Source organism: Triticum urartu, chromosome 4A (assembly GCF_056163025.1).
Source record: "Triticum urartu cultivar PI428250 chromosome 4A, HENAU_Tu73, whole genome shotgun sequence".
NCBI lineage: Eukaryota > Viridiplantae > Streptophyta > Magnoliopsida > Poales > Poaceae > Triticum > Triticum urartu.
This window is the reverse complement of record NC_141876.1, coordinates 189,450,494-189,473,012: the sequence shown is the minus strand read 5'-3', so window position 1 is coordinate 189,473,012 and position 22,519 is coordinate 189,450,494.

Below are 22,519 nucleotides of genomic sequence, written 5' to 3'. Positions count from 1 at the left end.
TATAATGTGTTTCACACACGCAACATATAGTGTAATCCCGTTTAGACATTAATTGCATATAAACCATGCATTGTTTGTAATTGAAGAATCTATGGATCGCCAATATTGATAAACTATATAACATTACACGTGTGCCCAAATTCAAATGAATATGCATGTTTGATACACCAATTTGCGTTATGATATTATCGATGTCGTGATCTCCAGTTTAAATATTTGAATCCCCTTTAATCCAGATATTTGTCTCATATAGCTACCACTCAAGCTTATATAGGACTATCTCTCTGGACCTATACGCGTTCATCGTCTCTCAGGTATCTCTCGTGCTACACGTATGTTCCCAATGATCTTTTATCTTCGTAACACACTGACGGTACTCTCTCCCTCGACCTTCATCACTCTATCTCTCTAACTATATCTCGCTCCCTACACTGTGTGTCTAACTATGATTCTCCATGTGGAATCTCTTTCTCTCATACAAACATAAAACTTTGTCTCCAGGGGTCTCATTTCTCTCTACTATTCCCATGTGTGCCACTCGCACACCCCTCATACAGAGATGTCTTTCGCTCCTTAGATATGAGAACCTACAACTCTTCCTCATCAATATCTCTTTCTCACACACAAACACAAACTCTGTCTCCCAGGGTCTCATACTTCTCCATTGTTCTCTTGTATGTCGCTCACACACACCCTCTCTCCCTAGAGATATCTTGTGTTCCCTTGTATATCTCTCTAGCTATCACTCTCGTTGTGAAATATCTTTCTCTCTCGCAGACACAAAACTCCATCTCTCTGGATCTCATTTCTCTCTGATATCTGTTTTTATGTGACTCACACGCACCCTCTCTCTATTTCTCTCACACCCACACACATAACCCAACCTTCTAATCCACTCGACTCCTATCTCTAACACACACTAGCTAGCATCTTTATATTTCTATTTATCTGTTTCTCCATCAACCTTATTTCTCGCCCTCACTCTTGATTCCTATCACGCACACTACATATGTTTCTCTCTACATGCAGTCAAGTGCCCTCTCACACACATATATAACTCCACCCTTTGAACCACCCGACGGTCATATCCAACACCCAAACTAGCGGATGTCCCTCTAGCTAGCATCTCCATCTCTGTATCTATCTGTAGTTTCTCCGTCAACATTTCTTTCTCGCATGGAGTCTTGCGTCCTATCACCCACACTATATACGTCTCTCCATTCATATGCATTTATAGGTTGGTCTCTTTTGCAAAATCGTTGTGCCTCACTCCCTCTGCTCGCCATAGATGCATGCTCCAGCCCATGCCACTATCTCTTAAAGACAAAAACACATGCTCAATTGTCGGGACTTCTTCCATGCATTCTCACATGCATGCATATTGTCATACCGATCCGTCTCTCCCATGTCGTTGATCTTATGACTTATGTCTTCTTTCTTTTATCTCGATCATGCGCGCGCGCACACACACATCCCACGTATACATGTATACCTCTCACACATGCACGTTCAAGGTCTCTATGTCTCCATACGTAGTTAATTACCCTCAATCCTAACGCCACATCGAATCGTTCTCCTCTTTTGTGCACATAACTTCCGCCTGGATGGGTAAAGCACACACTCACACTTAACAATCTCCTTCTAGCTACCCCCCCCCCCCCCCCCCCGCGTCTCACTCTTCCCCTATATCCCCGAAACCAATAAGACCATCCCTTAGTTTAATTCCCGCCTACATGCACCATCGATATAAAGTAATCTTCCTCGGTGTCTCTCGAACAAACACGTTCTCTCAAAGTCGACTCCTCTCACGCGCACACACCTTCTCTCCCCTCTCTACGAGCATTTTCTCTCTCGCACCCCATCGTTGGTGGCCTCTGCCATACACATCACCTCTCTATGATGAAAGCCATGCACACTTAAATTATATCCGCCACAGAGGACCCCGCGACACACACACACACACACACGCACGCACCCCCCAACACACACACACTAAGACTCCATCTCTCTCTCTCTCTCTCACACACACAAACACAAACACGCAAGCGCCCCCCCACACACACACTAAGACTCCATCTCTCTCCCTCTCTCTCACACACACACAAACTAAGACTCCATCTCTCTCTCTCCTCTCTCTCTCTCTCTCACACACACTAAGACTCCATCTCACACACACATGCTCTAGGCGGAGCATTTGTTCCTACCACCCTTCATCCAACCTTACCTGTATCATAAACAATCACCTTTATTTACTTGCATAACATGGACAAATTCCACTTTACTTTAGTAGTCAACAAACTTATCATCTGTACCCTTATAGAAAACGATTTGGTGGTGATGGTGTGCCTGCCATCTTGTAATATAGACCGTATGATCTATATCTGAGGATAGAATGCAAACTATGATAATTTTACAAAAGATACCGGCACCTCTCTCCACATCATTATCTCTCGCAACCTCATTGCTCAGCAATTAAAAAAGGAATAAGTCTCTGGAACAATCTAGCTTGCATGGTGGCCGCTGCCGCCTTCCGGTGTTGTCCATCCCCATGCCTCCACCCATTCCGACCACCAGTCACCACCACGCTCCACTCCTCCTCGCCTTATCTCTCATCTTTCGTTTTTTCGATGACATTCTTGAGATACCAGTTTTCTGATAAAAATTTTGAGATATCACTAGTTTTTACACATGGGATTACTCCTGCATGGGTCAATCACAACATGTGTTCTGTAAAAAAATGCATATTGATGTTCCGTGCAATGCACGAGAATTTTGCTTGTAATTATATAACGCAAATCACGAGCAGGAAGTGACATTTTTTGACACAACCACGTTAACATGGCCACATAAATCACTAACTAAAGTAAATACCATTATACTTATGTCCCGATGCAAAAGGTTGAGTACATGTCCGAAGAGTAGGGCCGCACACACGCACTCTGTCTCTCAGAATCTCTCTCTCACACACACCAGTTACGTGACGCCCACTTAAGCATCCACGTATGTTACAATTTGTACACCCACGGGTACACGTGATGCTGCGCATTTATTTAAGCCGGAAGGCGAACCCAAACAGTAGCTGCATTCATTCCCCTCCCGCCGCCTCTTCTCTGGTCGCCGTAGCCCGGTAGCCATGGGCTGGCCGAAGGTAACAACATACGCCATACTCCTGCCGGAGCGACGCTTTAATATGGAAATTTTAGTGGTCATGCATGCATCTTTTTGTGCTAGCGGTCGCTTCCCGTGGACGTGCGCGGGTGGTGGAAGAGGAAGGAGAAGGGAAGCGGGCTGTGGAGTAACGTTTTTTACCACAATTTCTTAGGAAACTGAGTGCAATAATTGAGTAGTTTTGCAAACTACCAGTACTAGACCTGAAACGGTTCAAAACCTATACTCCCTTACCAGCGCGCGCTTCCTGTGTGAAACGGTCAGCGTCCCCCTGGAGTGTCAGTGCCGCATTAATGCCCGGCCAGAGCGGAGGCGACCTCTCACTGGTGCCGGCTTTGAAGTGGCGCGACGACCGAGAGAGCGCCGCTTACCGGTGCACGCGACTGCTCCGCGTCGAGACTTGCCATAGGCCCTGTTTGGATCCATGGGTTAGAGTTAGTTTGAGCTAGTTGGGGCTCAAATAGCCCTAAACTATCCAAGCATGAGGGTTTAAATTGGAGCAAGTTGCACCAAACCCATCAAAAAAAATATCCCACCCAAGAGGTGCTAACTTGAGATAGTTCTCATTGGGACCACTGAAAAATCACTTTTCTCTCTCCATGAAGTGCATTTATTGTCAATCTAACCCTGTCACCCAAACACCTCTTTGGCTACAGTTAGTTCAGGGTTAGTCATGTGTTAGTCTAACTTCTAGCTAAGTTAGAGTATCAAACAGGAGCAGTATAGGACATGCAAGTTGCTCAAAGCATACAGGCAAATTCGTACATGAAAGGATTTGTATCTTTTTGAAAACGGAACGTGAAAGGAATTTTTTTTGGAATGCTCTTGGCATGTCGCTAGCATGTGATAGTTAACCGACCTCAATAGACGGCAGAAACGCCAGCCCGCCGCACTTTGATAGAGACGAGGAGGGAGAAGCGATACAGGCTGCTGGATTACTAGAGATAGGTGTCGCACAGAAGCCAAGAAATATGGTGATAGTGTGGGTTAGCCATGTACTAGTATCATACTACACTGGGCTGCCGTGTTTCGTACTCTTCCAGTCCACTGTGGAGATGATTGGTCAATTTTATATCGCTGAATAATATTAAATATTATGAGTGCAGACGCTCCACCACGAGGTTCCTTGCTCCTTCTCGGTCGTCCGGAATCTATGTTCTTCCACTCTATTTTTTTACGTGAGCTTTGTTCATCCTTTTGCCAACACGCGAGACATCTAGCATCAAGGTGCATGTGTTACGCAAGGATAGTTCCATCTATATGAAGAACACGTGGGACTGGAACTACGAGACGAACATGTACCCAGGAGTGGACGTACGAACCTGAGTAATGTAGCACAGTAAGTGAAGTAGAAAGGCACAAATGGTATGAACATGCGTGGCATATAGGGTGTGTTTGGTTGTGTTCTCGTCTCAGCATAGTTGTTCCCTCTTCATGCATGCTCAACTCAACACCCCTCTTCATGCATGCTTCTAGTGTATTTGTGCTAAACTACTCCCTCCTTCCATCTATATAGGGCCTAATGCATTTTTCATGGCTAACTTTGACCAAATATTAGAGTAATAATATATGACATGCAACTTACACAAAGTAGACCATTAAATTCATGTGTGAAAGGAGCTTTCAATGATATAATTTTCACATTGTGCATGTCATGTACTATTAATCTTGTCAAATAGTCAAAGCCGGTCTTAAAAAACACATTAGGCCCTATATAGATGGAAGGAGGGAGTAGTGTGGACTCATGCACCCTCCATACACTCTACCAAACACCCAAAAGTAGATCGAGAAGGGAACTCTTGGGTGGCATTTGTCTCTTACTACGTACTACCACTAAATGTTGTACGTGCAATGCACGGTGATGTTATGGAGTACGTGCCTAAGTACTCTACTACTACTATATTAGTTGGAGGCACATATTAACTTTTATATTTGTTTACATGTATGCCCCGAGACCTTCCAACTAGACATGTCTTTCTCTCCAGGTCGCACTTTGTATCATTCATACCACTAAGTACTACTACGTGTGGTCTCCGACCTAGAAGTGGAAGAAGTGGAGACGCTCTACCATGCTATTTTTTTACGCTGGGCTCTACCACGCTGTTCATGTCCCACTCCTTTCGCTGACGTGTGGGACATCCAACACGTGCCGTGTTTGGCACCCTTCGTCGTAAGAGTTGAAACACTAGCATTCATCAGAAATAAAAAATAATTATAAATCGGCAGTGATACTATTTTTTGCGAACCAATCAGCAGTGATACTATACCACGCGGTTTCCTTGCTCCTTGATATCGGAAAGAATACTTCCGTTCGCCAACATGTGGGACGTCAACCATCCTTGTCCACTTGCCATGCACGTAGAACTCCAAGGGAGTCACCCAGGTTGTCGCACCGTAGTAACAATGACTAATGAGCCGTCAAATCACAGGCCCACTTCCCACGTTGAAGTTGCTTGGACGAAGGAACCATCATGACTTCGTTGAATTCCGCTTCTTGAAGAAAACTACTGTACCAGCAGTACTGCTAGCTTCAGTAGTTGCTCCAACAGAGGCCTGCTTTCGTTCATAGGATAGGAATATGAAAATCATAGAAAGTGAGATGACATGCATCTCAATTCCTATAGAGAAAGAGATACCATTTGATGCTTAGGATAGGAATTTTTCCACTTAGTCTAGGACAATGTACTGGTAATTTTCTCTAAAAACTACAGTAGTAACTAGTAGTACTGGTACATGCTCGTACTCACACACCCACACAGACACACACACACATACACACACACACATACACACACACACTAACTACTAGTACTACTACTTCTCACATGCTGGCCAGACGCCGTCGTTCACCTTCCTGGCTTTGTCGGCGACACCCCACCGTGCTTGGATCTCCGCCAACCTATCCGCAGCAGCTCGTGCGTCCTTGTCTTTCTTGCGGCGGCGGGCCTCTCTTTTCTTGAGTGCTTTCTAACTTTTCCGCTCCCTCTGTGTGGCTTTGGCCGCCTCCTGATCTACCGCCCATTCGGCCTTGGCATGTTCAAATTCCTCCCACATAGTTGTGAGGTCACGAGCGGCGATGAACTCGGCATGGTGGGATGCCATCGCTTCCCTACCATTTTGTGTGTGGTCGTGGGCGGCGAGGAACTCAGCGTGGCAGGATGCCATCGCTGCCTTACCGGTTAGTGTGCGGCGTGGTGGCATGAATGACGCTTGGTGAGAGCTCTGGGGTGGAGTGGCCGGAAAACCGTATAGTGCATTGGTTTGTCAAGAGCTCAAGGACAGAAGACGAAGCAAATTTGGATTCCCCTTCAATCCTGGTCATTTATTACTGAGTAAAATGCATTGGTGGTCATCGAACTTGTCTTGATAGCTCACTTTGATCATTGTATACAAGATATGGTGATTATACGGTCACTGGCTCAGCGTATAGCTCCGTGTTTGTGTGGTTGACCAGTCAAACAGTCTACATGCGCCTCATCAGCTCGTGTTCTTTATCTATCTACACGGGCCTACCTGTCAATGGGGAAAGAAATACTGTAAAAACCAAAATTATGCTAGAGTCCGGACCGCTTCCGGAGCCTGCTCTCACCGCCCTGGCCCCTCAAGACGCCAGCTACTCGGCGCATGCATGCATAGCAAGTAGTACTCCTTATGTGGAGGAGAGAGAGGCATTGACAAAGTCAAGGAGTGGGCTCTGCAAGAGCACGTCTCTACACGTGCTCCTAGGTATAAAAAAATAATTCTAAAAAAAGGCAGAAAAAACAATTGTGTCTTAAAAAAAGAAAGGTAAAAAACATTTGAGAGGAAATAGATAGAGAGAAAGTGAGAAAAAGCTGTAACCTGGGCATTACATGAGGAAGGAGGGAGTGGTGCACATGCCAAGTTGACTGGGCTGCCGTGTTTCACACACCTCCGTCGTAACAGTGGAGACAATAGCTTTCATAAAAAATAAACAATGAATACTCGTTGGTCGTCCACTATATCGGAAAGAATACTTTCATTCGCCAACATGTGGGACGTCGACTATCCTGGTCCACCTGCCATGCACCAAATTATCCTGGTCTACCCCGGTCGTATCGCAGGCCCAACCTTTCCCACTGTAAGTTGTTCGGATGAAGGAACCATCATGACTTCGTTGAATTCCGCTTCTTCAAGAAAACTTACTGTACCCGCAATACTGCTACCACATGCGAAGACTGGATGGCACTGTACCACGTCATATCATTGAAACCCACTAGGGAAAACTAGCCCGCCTAGGTCATCTATTTTGGAACAGAGGGAGTACATCTCTGCACTGATATGATTTTGTGTTGCACGTCATATCACTGAAACCCACTAGGCCAAACTAGCCCGCCAAGGTCATCGATCGCTAAGCCTACAATTTTAGGAGCTAGGGCTATTGGTCGATCGACGAGGGATAAGTATAAGCATACCACGAGCTCATCAGCCCCAACATTTCTCTTCGGTGAGTGTTTTGGAAGTTCTATAGCTCGCACAGTAGCTAGCCTACTAACACCAAGAATCATCAAACAAGCCCTGCTGATATGATAAACAGTTCAAACTTACATCTAATCATGCCATATATTACATCAAAAGCTGGTGAGGATACATCTGTTTCCATAACTCGGAGATGGTTCGCATGATTCATCGCATGATTCACTATCAAACAAAAGTAGCAAGATCCGCCCACACAAGACAATGCACTAGCCCTAAGATGGTTTGATAACACACATCGTTCTGGTACTTAAACACAGGGCAATGCAAACTACCTTGAAGGATTAGCCCGACCAACTATTCCTTGTCATCGATCTCTCGGGCAATGACCACAGAACGGACAGCGGCATGGGAATCGATTTCTGGGGCGATGTCCGCAGGACTGACCGCGACATCGGAATCGATCTCTGGGCCGATGTCCACAGGATGGACAGCGGCATTGGAATCGATCTCTGGGGCGATGCCAACAGGACGAGCCACGACATCGGAATCATCAAGGACATCCACCGGCACCTGCACAACCCTAACATATTAGCAAGCACATTGCAAATAATCAAAAACCACAACTATGGTAATAAGCCATTATTTTTTACCTTGTGCAGCTCACCGGGGGATCTCATCCCTCCAGGGGCCATCTCCTCATCCTCGATGGGGGCCATCACCTTGCCAGGGGAATACTGCTTCTCAACGGCGACTATCTCCTCAAACTCGGTCTTGAGCCTCACATAGGTGGCAATCAGAGTTCCTGGGGTAGGCACGGTGGGGCCCTTGCCGTTCTTCCAACTTCCTTTGAGGAGTTCGTCCGCCAACGTCCTCAACTCTTTGGCCAATGCTTGTTTCTTGGAGTTCTTTGTCATCATGGGTTGGCCCGCCAACATGGTCAACTCGTTGGTCGGTGCTCGCTTCCTGGAGATCGCTATCTCCAGTGTGTTGTTCACCGACAACTCTTTGCCTAGTGCAACAGGATCCATCAATGAACTGACAGACAAAAAGCAATCGAAAGGAAACCACAATCGCAATGAAAATGGGAAAAGAATAGGATGTGAGAATTGGTCGGTGCTTCGCAAAAAGAAGATTCTTGGAATGAAAGTATAGCAGCATAACTGATTCGCCCACCTATCCTTCGTCGGTACAAAAGAAAAATGGCAGAAGTGAGTAGCTTGGAGTGAGGTTTTCTTCAAGAAAGGGAAGAAAGGGCTTGAACGAGCGTTCCGGTGAAATGATGGTTGCTTCGTCCAGTCCAACTTGGAGGCCACCTTACCACTGCTGGTAAAGGTGTGGGTTTTGTGATATGACGGGTCATGACAGCCACACCAGGGTTACAGGTGAGTCTCGACTGTAGCACCTTGCTGTGATTTGGTGGATGGCACGCGGGCCCGGATGCTTTGAAATGTCCCGCATGTAGATAGAGCGGCTAGTCATATAGGAGTGCTCAATATTGTGCACCATGACCAAGGCGGAGAGGAAAACAAGAGAACTACGTAATTAATGCATGAGTTTAATTAGGGTAGTTTTGTAAAGTACGAGATACATTCCTCCAATCATAAAATGCCTTGGTTCATGAGATTTGAGATTTGAGCCATATAAACCGGAAGGGAGGGAGTACTGCACACGGTGTAGTCTAGTCACTTGTGGAAATCTCTAGAAAGGCAAATATTGCTTTCCGGTTTACAGGGCTATACTACTCCCTCCATCTAGGTGTTTAAGTCATCTTAGGCTAGCCATAGTGGGAGTAACTTAGCTAGTAACATAGCGCACTCCAAGAATTTTTTTCTTATGTGGCAAGTAATTAATGAGAGGTGGTAACATAATATGTTACTGTAACATAGCACTTTTAAAGATAAGATGAGTCTACAAGCTAATAAATGAAGCCATCTAAAATACTAATATTATGTTACTTTGCATTATGAAGGTAGTAATTTAGGCTAGTGTCATATGCATGACACTAGTCTAAGTTACTCCCCACTATGACCAGCCTTACGAAAACCAAATAGTCCCAAAACACTTAGGCGCAGTGCATTAACTTCTACCTTGTTTCTTGTTTCTTGACATATCAACCAATAAGAGATGAGAGGTGTGCATGCTTTTAATGACTTGCAATGGCTAGTTCATTGCATCCAATGCTATTAATTGGCAAATAATCATTGGTGACCCCAAGAGGAAACGGTGCTAAGCGCGTGGACCTATGAAGAATGAGTATAAACCAATGGATAATGGAGTTTAATTGTTAAACAATAGCAATTTTGTCTCATGCAAGAGCTTGGCTAGTACTCCAAGGAACCGCACCACGCGAGCGTTCGCAAATGCCACGTTCGGGTTGCGCTTGGCTCTTCGCCTCTTCGAGAAGACGAACAATAATGATTACTCCTACTTCTACAGTATCAAATGCACTGCTGCATGTCCGTCCACCTCGTGCGGGAGGGATAGCGAAAGCTTCAACTTACTACTCCTGCCTTTGCGTCCATGATAGGTGGGCCCAATAGGTGGTTGGCCCCCCTGTCATGCAGCCAAAGGCAGGTGCAGTTAAGGCACCGGAGCTCAGTCCGCAAGGGAGAGGGCGTTGTAGTAATGGAATTTCTCGGTCTTGTACGAGTTGACAAATATAGGGGTTGCTTCCTTGCTAGGGTTGCTCACTACTTATATATAGGCCGGAGCCTCCGCGCTTGCTTGCTAGGGTTTCTCTATTCACACACTCTCATCCTCTCCAGATTTAAACAAGATAGGGGTAGTAACATCGTCTTTCTCCCTTCAAAAAACACTGGCTTTCTATCCTCACCGCTGGTTACAGATCCGGACGTATCCCCCTCCGCCGGTGATGGGGAGGAGGGGCAGCGTTTACGCCGTCATCGATAGTGAGGGAGGAGACCCACTGCCGGCCGCACCGTTATCTCTGGCCGAGCGCCGGCACGGGAGGACCTTCGATCCCTTCGTCATTGCCTGTGGGAGGATCCGGCCTCCCGCCACCCACCTATCCACATCCCGACGACCTTCAGGTATATCTTCGTTCGAAACCGCCTTAGCTCTACTTCCCCAGCTCGCTATGTTGCTGCATGTGCATCATTTTCTACCTCTCAGCCCCTCTCGATCGGAGGGTACAACGTCACATATTTTTTTCTTCTATTGTTAGAGGTAAAGCTACTTCATGGAGTCGAATCTTGTACTCCCTCCGTCCGAAAATACTTGTCATTGAAATGGATGTATCTAGATGTATTTTAGTTCTAGACACATCCATTTTGATGACAAGTAATTCCGGACGGAGGGAGTACTTGGTTCAAACAAGAAATAAAGTGGGGGTGGGGGAATTTAGTATGTACATCCAGTGGCGGAGCTAGCACAGGATCATTGGGAGGGGCAATGGCAAAATATGGCATTATGAAGGGGTAAAAGTCCCTATTTTTCTAAATCTATGCCATCTTAAAAAAATTCTTCACAAAAGCTACCAGGTTTGGGAGGGCCACAGCCCCCTCAGCCATACACATAGCTCCGCCTGTGTGTACATCGGACTTGGTCATCCAATGGGTCTCTTGGTCGAAAAGGGAAAAATATGGGTAACGCTATACACAGTGGTATGACCAGGACTAGATTTGCTATCCACACAGAGGAGTAGGTGGCTAGAGTGAACAAAAATGGGACCAACCCAGATATGTTTCTTGGATGTTTGTTTCTTTGGGCAAAAAACTATGAATCACCACTTTATGCCCCTGTTTACGTACATGGCGCTGGACTGCTGGTGCACCCACTGTTATAAGCCATGACAAGTTTAGCCAAATGTTTTGTGCAAAGAGGCATATCCAATTCACCTGGTTGCTGTTGTGACCTTTTGGTGCACTGCACAAAACTCTTCTTAAAAGAAGTGACTTTTGTGCTGTTTAACTGGAATGTCAGAATGGAACAGTTGGTTCATTTTTGTGGAACTGCACAAAGGGAGATGTGTGTTCCAATCCTCATCATCCATATTGGCGCCATAACCTTCCTTTAGGTAAGAATGATATTTAATGCATGTGTTCATCTCTATTTTCCGACTGCCATGAGAAAATAATGTTGTTTTTTACTAGTACACTTGTACTCCCTCACTGACAAAACCAATTCTGAATTAGAAGGCCAATCATGTACTTGGTTTCACCAACTGGTGTGAAGAAAGAGAAACAGAGCATGAAGAGGAAGAACAAGAAGAATAAACAGTGCCAAGGCGATCTTGCTGAAGCCAGAGGCCTCAGTCGAGGCCATTCAAGGGCTCCGGCAACGACTACCTTACATGTGAGACGATCCTCCAGGGAGCCCTTCCACTTCTGCTGTCTCACTTAATTAATTAGGAGTACTTAAGTACCACTAATTTATTACTACCTAATTTTCCTGTTGGAGTTAAACAAATCTTTAGTAGGACCCTATGCTGAATCATGTACGTGTGTATGTTTGTCTATGGAGGTGAATCATGTGGTGGAGCAGGGAGGGAATATTATTAGTGTCATGACATAATAGTGCTATTGTTTTGCAAGTCAATTTATTGCCATTGGTTCAATGAGGCAATGTTTTGTGTATTGTCCATCATGAATTTGATGCTACTGGTTGAGTCATATGCTAATGTCTTCCTATCCTTTCTCACTAAGCTAATGAAGGTTTCACCTTGTTCCTACTTGTGCAAACAGGGATCATGTTGTGCCAATCATACATTAAATGGAACTACACACGACAATACAATGAACTGTATCCCAGCCAGTGCTTTAACTCTGCTGGAAGTTCTTGATAATCTTTCGATATAATCTCAGCACTGGTAAACAAGAGTGATTTCAACCATACATTTGAAGTGCACAAAAATATATACTATTGTGTGATTCCAGTGAGTGCTTTATCATCTCTTATGGGACTACAAGAATAAGCTTTTTTTCTCAGGTTGGTATGGGCCTAAGGCCTTCATCCATATTAGTTTGCTGTCACCTCTATTTGTATCGTGCTGCTGTCATGAGAAACTCCTTTATCTTTGCACATTAAAGTTTTGCAACCTATGATAAATGCCAATGCTTTGAGTGTTGAGTTGAGCTAATTGGCACTGATTAAATAAACTAATACCTCTCTTTAAGCAAGACTACTATGTTGCTAACTTTACCCATTAAGATAATGAGGGTGCTTCTATTTGTTAGTGTATGTTTCATAAACTAGTCCCACTATTACAGTAATCTCACTCTCTCAATATATGTGCCAACAGGGATGCTCAATTTTGGTGGAACTGCACAAAAACTTTGGGTGCTTCATTGCCTCGATAGCTTCCGTCCTTTCCTGTCAATTGCTAAACTCCGCATGCTTTCTTCCTTTGCTGTCAGTCGCTTGGCTTATCTCGGCTTCCAGTCAAGGGAAATAGTAATTGATATGCTACCTCACACAGGTTGGTACTGGTCTTTATCCTGATTATTGTGCCTCTCATATGTATTGGTAATTTGGTATTGTGCTACTGTTTGCCGATTTCATAAAGGAGTAATTTGGATCCTGAACTCGCAGGCAAATCATTACATCGGGTGATTTTAGTAGAACTACACAAAATGATCAGATGGAGAGGTACTTATGCTGCTGCTATGTACTCCAAAGTTCACTCAGACAAGCATCGATGTTGACAAGAAGTCCCTATATTCATTTGAGTATCAACCAGCGTCAACCAATTGTCAAACTCCAAGTGTTAGGAGAGTGAACGCCAAAAATATTGCTTGGTGCATAGCCCAGAAAAACGCAGTCCAGTCTTTGGTCCCAACTTGTGCCTTTTGGTTATCGGCACATATGGTAGCGAACTATATGGCATGGAGTCTAAAGATTCCAGACAAGTTGGTTGATGCGTATATTCATCTGGCACTTAATCAGTCTGCACGCCAAGGATGCTCCATTTCAGTTGAACTGCACAAAAAATTTGGGCGGTTCATTTTCTCAACCGCCTCCTTTCTCGTCTTCAATGTAGAATTTTGGCGAGATACAGGACCAAGATAACCCAGTAAACTGGTTGGATGAAAGTAGTGGCCAAGTTGCTCAAACCTCCCTGGGCACGAGGCCACTATTTGAGGATAAACCTACAAGCAAAGTATAGATTGTCTATGCTGCCTCTTACGTACTCGAAAGTTTACTCGTACAAGAACTAATTTTAGCAAGAAGTACCTCCGATTGAACACCATTTACCAGTCTGTACCCTAGGTAATTAAAGTTCGTCCATGGATCATATTGGTTGTGATCTCAATCATTTGGATGCATAAACATACTGAACATGCGTATATCTGAATCTTTTTGTAAATTATGTATGAATATTGTCGTGTGATCTATCAATCATTTGGATGCATAGATATGCTGAGCTTGTGTATATATGAATCTTTTGAGTTGTTCATTGTGAATGTTCTCTATGGATATGAACGTGTCCTGTGAACCTGAGTTTGATATGAATGTTTACCTTTTCTATTGTATTTGTGTGTGAACTTGTTAGTATGCCTACTGTGGGGTATAAAACGCAGGTCTCTTATAAAACTAATACCGTGTCCAATTTATGTTTTCCCTTCTAACCACCGTGGCTGTGCTGCCACGCACCCGAACCAGTGAAGTTTCCCACTCCTCTCCATCTGCGACTCCACTGTAGCTTAATAAATAGTAACGTCTTCGGTTTTAGCCCGGTTTTCCATAGATTAACCAGGCAATTCTCTTCTTCTTAATTAATTGATGAGGCAATTCTTTTGCCTCCATTTCGAAAAAAATTAGTAACGTCTAAATGAGCCAGTTTGTTAGATGCGCACACTTGGTGTAATAGGATCTTTATTTAGTTTGATGCATACACTTGTTCTTTTTTGGTAGCCCTTTTGTAATGATGGCTGATGTTTGGTTTGGAAGAGAGATTTGCGTCTTCACTCTTCTGGCCTGCTTACTGCTTCTGTTGCACCCCAGCCCTGGTTGCTGCTGCTGCTGTTTTCAATGTACAATCAGTAGTATATTTCGTCTGTTGGTTGAATAAATGTGTTGTTAGAACGACAAACACAATGTTTTGGAAGTTGTTGCACAGTTCGATCCATTAGTGCCCCGTACCGTACGTAGCGCATACTATTTATCATACAGAACACTTTTTTTTGAAACTCGGAACACATTTTCCACTTGTTGATAACATGCAACCCACTGATGAAGGCCCAATAGAGAAGCCCATAATTAACTGGAAGGGAGGCTCTCACATGAATCTGGCCCAGGTACATGCTCATGGTCCCCTAAACATAAAAAAGTAAATAAACAAATAAATAAAGCTAAATTCTCATGCACCAGTTCTTTGGGAAAATAGGTAGCCCAGTATTTCTTTTTGAAGAATACCCAAGCTAGGCCTATTTGTTTTCTCCGAATTACTGGGCTGCAAATCTTTCAAGACGAGGAGGGATGCATTCCAGCCTGGCTTAAGAGTATGGACAATGTCTGTTAAAAGTAATATCAAAAGGGGTTGAAAATTCCAAAAAAATTATAGCAAATGGGATATAAGTTCCTTTTTTTGCTTTTGTTCTTCATTGATATCTTATACGTATTTCATTGGATTTAACATGACATAGTACTAATTTATTTTTAAATTTGTTTTAGTATGGATATTAATTTTTGGATTAAGAATATTTCGTTCCCCAGCAAAAATTTGGGAATTTTCAAAATTTCCCACATATTTAGTTAATTTTTTGACCCTGGTACTGACCAGAAAATGGCCAGCAATTCTAAAAATGGAAAACGGGCTGCAATAAATTCCATATGAATTAGAAAATGAGTAAAAATTATAAAAATAATAGCAAATGGGCTGTACATGCCACAGATTTTGAGGCTGACTTGTTTACGCAAGGCTTTGTCAGTGAACACATGATTCTAACAGCAGTTAGTGTTGGATGTCCATGCAACGGCCGACCTGCTTCTTCAATCTCTGATCTTCCTGCTCCAGCCGCCTAAACTAGCGCCGGCGGGACTACCTGCTCCCTCCTCTTGTGGCCCGCTGTGATGCCGCGCAGGCTTCCCCGGCCCACCCTACTCCCTTCATTAGCCTGGCCGCACGCATTCAAATGCCTCCTTATTACATCAAACAAATGATTCCTCCCACTGACATCTGGGGCACACCGGTTGGGAGGCTGACCTGTGGGCCTACTAAGTTGATGCGTACGTAGGGCTTGTCAACTTAGTCAACAAACGATTCTAGCAGCAGTAACCGTTGGATTTGAATCGAACGGTCCTGCTGCTTCTTCAATCGCTGCTCTTCTCGCACCAGCCACCCAAACCAGCGCCGGGAAGACCGCCTCCTCCTGCCTCCAGTGGCCGGCTGTGTTGCCGATGAGGCCTCATCGCCCCCTACTACTCCCACCGCTAGCCAGGCCCTGCGGCGATGGCAGCCTCACACCGCAGCCGAACCAGTGAACCCTCGTACTCCTCTCCACGTGGGCATCCACTGTCGCGTCTTCCCGGCTCCGCGTCGTCCCCTTCCTAGGCCTCGCCGTCGTCCACCGCCTTAGTGCTCTCGGCGCGGCGTGGTCAACGTGGTCAACGACATTCCATCGGAAGAGTACTGTACGTGGAGAGGCTGACAGCTGGGTCCACGGCCACAGCCCAGTTTTTTGTGATTTGCCAAGTAAGTCACTTTTGTCAGTCCTGTTGGGCTGCAAATCTTTCAAGACGAGGAGAGCTTTCATTCGGCTGGCCGAGAAAATGGCCCATCAGTAATGAGAAATGGGTTGTACATTTTTAAAACACATCAAACCGGCAATTAGTTTCAAATATCTTTTCTTCAATTCGAGATTTGAAATTACATTAATTTTTATGCGTGGAGAATTTTTTGGATTTTATATTGATATACATTTATTTTTAAAATCAGTTTGAATGTGAGTCGAAATTTCAGGATTAAAAACAGTTCGGACCGCACCGAAATATGCAAAATTTCGTATAATTTTTTAACCGTGGCCACAATATGGGCTGTAATGCTAACAAAAAGAATATGGGCTCCAAAAAAACCTTAATAATTAGCAAATGGGCTGTAAATTATTAGAAATAATGGCGGATGGGTTGTATGTTGTCTTCCACAGATTTGAGGCTTTCCTAAAAAAAGGTTGACACATAAGCAGTGACTGTTGGATGGCAATCCAACGGTCGTCGTGCTTCTTCAATCTCTGCTCTTCCTGCGCCAGCCGCTCAAACAGGTGCCGGCGGGACTGCCTGCTCCCTCCTCCCCGCGGCCGGCTCTACTGCCGCGCAGGCCTCACCGCCCCACCGTACTCCCATCGCTGGCCTAGCCATCCCTCTACTCACCCACACCTGTTGTTATTCTCCGGCGACGGCAGACGAACCAGTAAACCCTCGTACAGTCGTACTCCCCTCCGCGTGGGAAACAACTGCCGAGTCTTCCCTGCCTCTGTGTCATTCCCTTCCTAGGCCTCGCCGTCGTCCACCGCCTTGGTGCTCTCGGCGCGCGGCCTGGTCAACATGGTCAACGACCGACATGCATCTGAAGTGGACTGTACGTGGAGAGGCCGACAGCTGGGTCCACGGCCGCACGCAAGGAAATGCCTCCTTATTACGCGCAAAATAATGATTCCTCCACCTGACATCAGGGACCCACCGAAAGGGCCTCTGTATTTCGCGAAAGAAACATTACCGTCGCTGACAGCTCGGACCCACCAGCTATATCTTCGCATGCAAGGAAGTGCCTCCTTATTATGCTCAAAAAATAAATACCCCCTGCTAGCTGGGACCCACCTTGGTGGGAGGCTGACTTGTGGGCCTACTAAGTTGACGGGGACGGAGGGCTTTGTCAACTTAGTCAATATGCACGATTCTAGCTCTAGTGACCGTACGATGTCCATCCAACGGCCATAGTGCTTCTTCAACCTCTGGTATTCTTGCTCCTGCCGACCAAACCAGCGCCGGTCGTGCCTCGTGCTCCTACCTCCCGTGGCCGGCTCCGAGGCGGCGGAGGCCTCACCGCCCCCTAGTACTCCCACCGCTGGCTAGGCCATCTGTAACGCCCGGATAATTAAGCTACAGTGAACCTCTGCTAATGATGCCATGTCACCTCGGTTACTGTTCCTAATCTCGTGTTAGTTCGAAACTGATTCAAATTCAAATTCAAAATCAACCAATGAATAAAAACTTTTCAAAATTTAAGACAAAATGTTCGGGGTGAGCAAATAAATGCCTAGGAATTTATGGTGTGGGATCCATGCCTTTATAAAAGACCTAAATACTTAAAATGAATCAAAACAGAAAAGAAAATAAATAAAGAAAAGATAATACAAAAAATAGAAAACAAACCAAAAAATATATATATAAAAGGACCCCCCCCCCACTGGGCCAGACGGCCCAGCCGGCCAGGCCACCACCGGCCCAACAGGGCAAAGGCCCAGCCGGCCACCCCCCCCATAACCCCGCACCCCCGAAACCCTAACCCCACCCCGTCGCCCCACTCACCCCCCACTCCCCACTCGCTCTCCCCCACCCCCCCTCGTGCTGGATCTGGATCGGGAGGAGCCCGATCCCCTTCTCCCTCGCCCGGCCCCCAACACCCGTCGACCGTCGCCGCCTCCCCCCCACCGGCGCTTGACCCCCCTGGATCCCGACCACCGCCGCCCCGTCGCTCGTCCTCACCCCCTCCTCGCCGGACGCTATGGACGCGCGCCGTCCCGCCGCTGCCGAACGCCTCCTCGTCCTCCTCCTCGCCGGTCTTCCCCGACCGCCCCCGAGCCCACTGCCCCGTTGCCCTACTCCCCCCCGTGAGCTCCCCCCCTTCGCCCTCCTCTCCCCCAGGTCGCCTCGGCAGTCGCCGCTCCACGCGCTCCGGCGCCACCGTCGCCCACGCCGGGCCGTCCCGCCCCCGACCCCTCCTCGCTTCCCCGGGCGGCTCCCCTGCCGCGGCCGCCGCGCCCTTTCCCCCCTGGTCGCCTCGGCCACGTGCACGGGCACCACCGACCGCGCCATCTCCCCGCCTCGCCTCGCGCCACAGGCGCTCGCCGTCCCAGCCCCGCTCCGGTCGCCGTCGCGGCCCCTGGCTGCCGGCGCTCGCGCCCAAACGCCCCGGGGCTCCGCTCGGTTGCAGCCCCGTTCGGCCGCGCCCGATAGCCCCTGGTGGCTCGGATGAGCCACTGACTAGGGTGCCCCACGCCCAAAATAAAAAAAAGAATTAAAAAAATATAATAATAATAAAATTAATTAATTAATTAATTAATTAAGGAATTAATTAAGTTAATTAATTATAATTAGATTAACCTAATCACTAATTAACCTAATTAACTGTTAGTTAATTAAAACAGAGTATGACGAACGGGACCCACCTGTCAGGTTGACCTGGTCAACTGCTGACGTCATGCTGACGTCATGATGACGTCAGCAGACACTATTCTGGATAATGTTGATTAAATTAAATAAATAAATCCTAAAAATGATTTAAATCTTTTAAAATTTATATAAAATAAACCGTAGCTCGGATGGAAAAACTTTGTACATGAAAGTTGCTCAGAACGACGAGACGAATTTGAATACGCAACCCGTTTATCCGCCACGCATCCCTAGCATAGCGAACACGCAACTTTCCCCCTCTGTTTCATCTGTCCAAAAACGCGAAACACCGGGAATACTTTCCCGGATGTTTCCCCCCTTCACCGGTATCACCTCATACCGCGATAGGGCACCCCTAACACCGCTACTTGTCATGTCATGCATCGCTATGCATCTGTTTGCTTAAATATTTATTGTTTCTTCCCCCTCTTCTCTCGCTAGACACCGAGACCGACGCCGCTGCTACCCAGTACGACTACGGAGTTGACGATCCCTCTCTCTTGCCGGAGCAACCAGGCAAGCCCCCCCTTTTGATCACCAGATATCGCCTACTCTTCTCTATACTGCTTGCATTAGAGTAGTGTAGCATGTTACTGCTTCCCGTTAATCCTATACTGATGCATAGCCTGTCCTTGCTACTATTGTTGTTACCTTTACCTGCAATCCTAATGCTTAGTATAGGATGCTAGTATTTCCATCTGTGGCCCTACATTCTTGTCCGTCTGCCTTGCTATACTATCGGGCCGTGATCACTCGGGAGTTGATCACGGGTATATATTATATACTTTATACATGATCTGGGTAGGAGCGGCAGGGCAGGTTCCGACCACCTAGGAGAGAGGTGGGCCTGGCCCTGGTCGGCGTTCGCGGATACTTAACACGCTTAACGAGATCTGGATATTTGATCTGAGTCTGGCCATTTGGTCTATACGCACTAACCATCTACGCGGGAGTAGTTATGGGTATCCCGGCATCGTGGTATCAGCCGAAGCCTTCGTGACGTCAGCGACTGAGTGGCGCGCGCCGGATTGGACTGGAAGGCCACTAGGCTAGGTCTACTTTCGGCCGCGTTCGCAACGTGCAGGTGTGCTAAGGGCGATGGGCCCAGACCCCTGGGCGCTTAGGTTTAGACCGGCGTGCTGACCTCTCTGTTGGTCTAGGTGGGGCTGCGACGTGTTGATCTTCCGAGGCCGGGCATGACCCAGGAAAGTGTGTCCGGCCAAATGGGATCGAGCGTGTTGGGGTATGTGGTGCACCCCTGCAGGGAAGTTAATCTATTCGAATAGCCGTGATCTTCGGTAACAGGACGATTTGGAGTTGTACCTTGACCTTATGACAACTAGAACTGGATACTTAATAAAACACACCCTTCCAAGTGCCAGATACAACCGGTGGTCGCTCTCTCACAGGGCGACGAGGGGAGGATCATCGGTTAGGATTATGCTATACGATGCTACTTGGAGGTCTTCAGTCTACTCTCTTCTACATGCTGCAAGACGGAGGCTGCCAGAAGCGTAGTCTTCGAAAGGACTAGCTATCCCCCCCTTATTCCGGCTTTCTGCAGTTCAGTCCACATATGATACCCTTATTCCAGTTGATACCAATGCATACATATGTAGTGTAGCTCCTTGCTTGCGAGTACTTTGGATGAGTACTCACGGTTGCTTTCCCCCTCCTTTCCCGCTTTCCTTCTTCCTGGTTGTCGCAACCAGATGTTGGAGCCCAGGAGCCAGACGCCACCGTCGACGACGACCCCTACTACACCGGAGGTGCCTACTACTACGTGATGCCCACTGACGACGACCAGGAGTAGTTAGGAGGATCCCAGGCAGGAGGCCTGCGCCTCTTTCGATCTGTATCCTAGTTTGTGCTAGCCTTCTTAAGGCAAACTTGTTTAACTTATGTCTGTACTCAGATATTGTTGCTTCCGCTGACTCGTCTATGATCGAGCTCTTGTATTCGAGCCCTCGAGGCCCCTGGCTTGTAATATGATGCTTGGATGACTTATTTTATTTGTAGAGTTGTGTTGTGATATCTTCCCGTGAGTCCCTGATCTTGATCGTACACGTTTGCGTGTATGATTAGTGTACGATTGAATTGGGGGCATCACAAGTTGGTATCAGAGCCGACTGTCTGTAGGAATCCCCCTTCCACACTCCTTGGCCGAAGTTGAGTCTAGACATTACTAAAACTTTTACTAACATGGCTGTGTGCCTTACGGGCCCACGTCGCCATTTGGGTGGTATTAGAATCTTTTACTCCTCGACCTTTACTCTGGGACTCTAAACTCTCTTCTACACGGGTTAAACGAATTTACTAACTCTGACACTAGGATCCCGTTACGACATTCACCCCAAAGTTGGATAAGCCCTAGTTATTCTTTAGAATTGTATTTGAACATTATCCACATTGTCATTTGACTCCTGTGAAAACATCTGTGTTTTCAGATGGAACCCACGAGGCAGGTCGTGCGCCACACGACGGCCATTGGTGCCTCAGGATCACCTGCTGTGTTGGTTGAGATGATGACCTATCTGGGTTATCGCTGGCACCCTGAGTACACCGTCTATGAGGAGTATCAGGACTTCAACCAGGAGCAGTACCGTGCCATCGTCCACCTCTACTCTCGGGAGTATGACTCCACTACCGTGCTGCACACTGCTCATGGTGTTGGAGTGACTATCGATATGGCGGTCCACGATGCTGCTTACGCTGCTCTGACACGTCTCCGTGGAGAGTATCAGGAGTTGGATACCTCCCCCTTCAGGCACATTGCTATCGCATCCGATGTTGGTGCGGAGGGTTACTACACTACTGCCTACTCCACTGTCACCCGAGAGCCCTTCTACCATCAGAACCTGGTTCTGCATGCTGATGGGCTGGATCGAGCTAACCGAGCTCTTCGCCACGAGTTGTACACCACTCGTCAGCACCTCTACCGTGCTCTGACGATGTTGCACCCCTTCGTCGGATCTGGGGAGCTGTCGCGTTCTGCTATCTACCCAGCCAGGACCGTGATGCCCCAGGGTGTCGGTTGGCCAGAGGTGGGAGGCTACTCTCCCGCACTTGGTCCTCTTCTGCCACTTGAGCGTCAGGTTCTGCACCAGAGTACCGGCGGACCCCAGGTTGCCGACGTGGTGTACCTGATGCCACACTACCAGCTTTCAGGCTACAGCTACCTCCGCAGTACCACGTGGGACTGATGTAGACTTGCTTGTTAGTGTTAGATGCATTCGCCGCGAGCCTGTGTGCCGCCTATGATGTCTTAGCCTATGTACCGAACTCCGTGTAACGAACTCTATGCTGATCTCTTTTGTAAGATATGCCGACTACTATGTAGTATCTATCATGCTACGTTCGTTGTGCATGTTTCATCATGAATGATTTTTGTTTTTACAATTCCTCAATGCTGAACTACCCCTGTTAAATATTAGCAGGATGGTTAGACCAGGTGGTCGTGGTCGTGGTGGCAACCCCCCACCACCACCTGAGTACATGGCTGCGATGATGCAACAGTTTGAGCTGAATCGTCAGTTCATGGAGAATATTATGGCTCAGTTTCCTC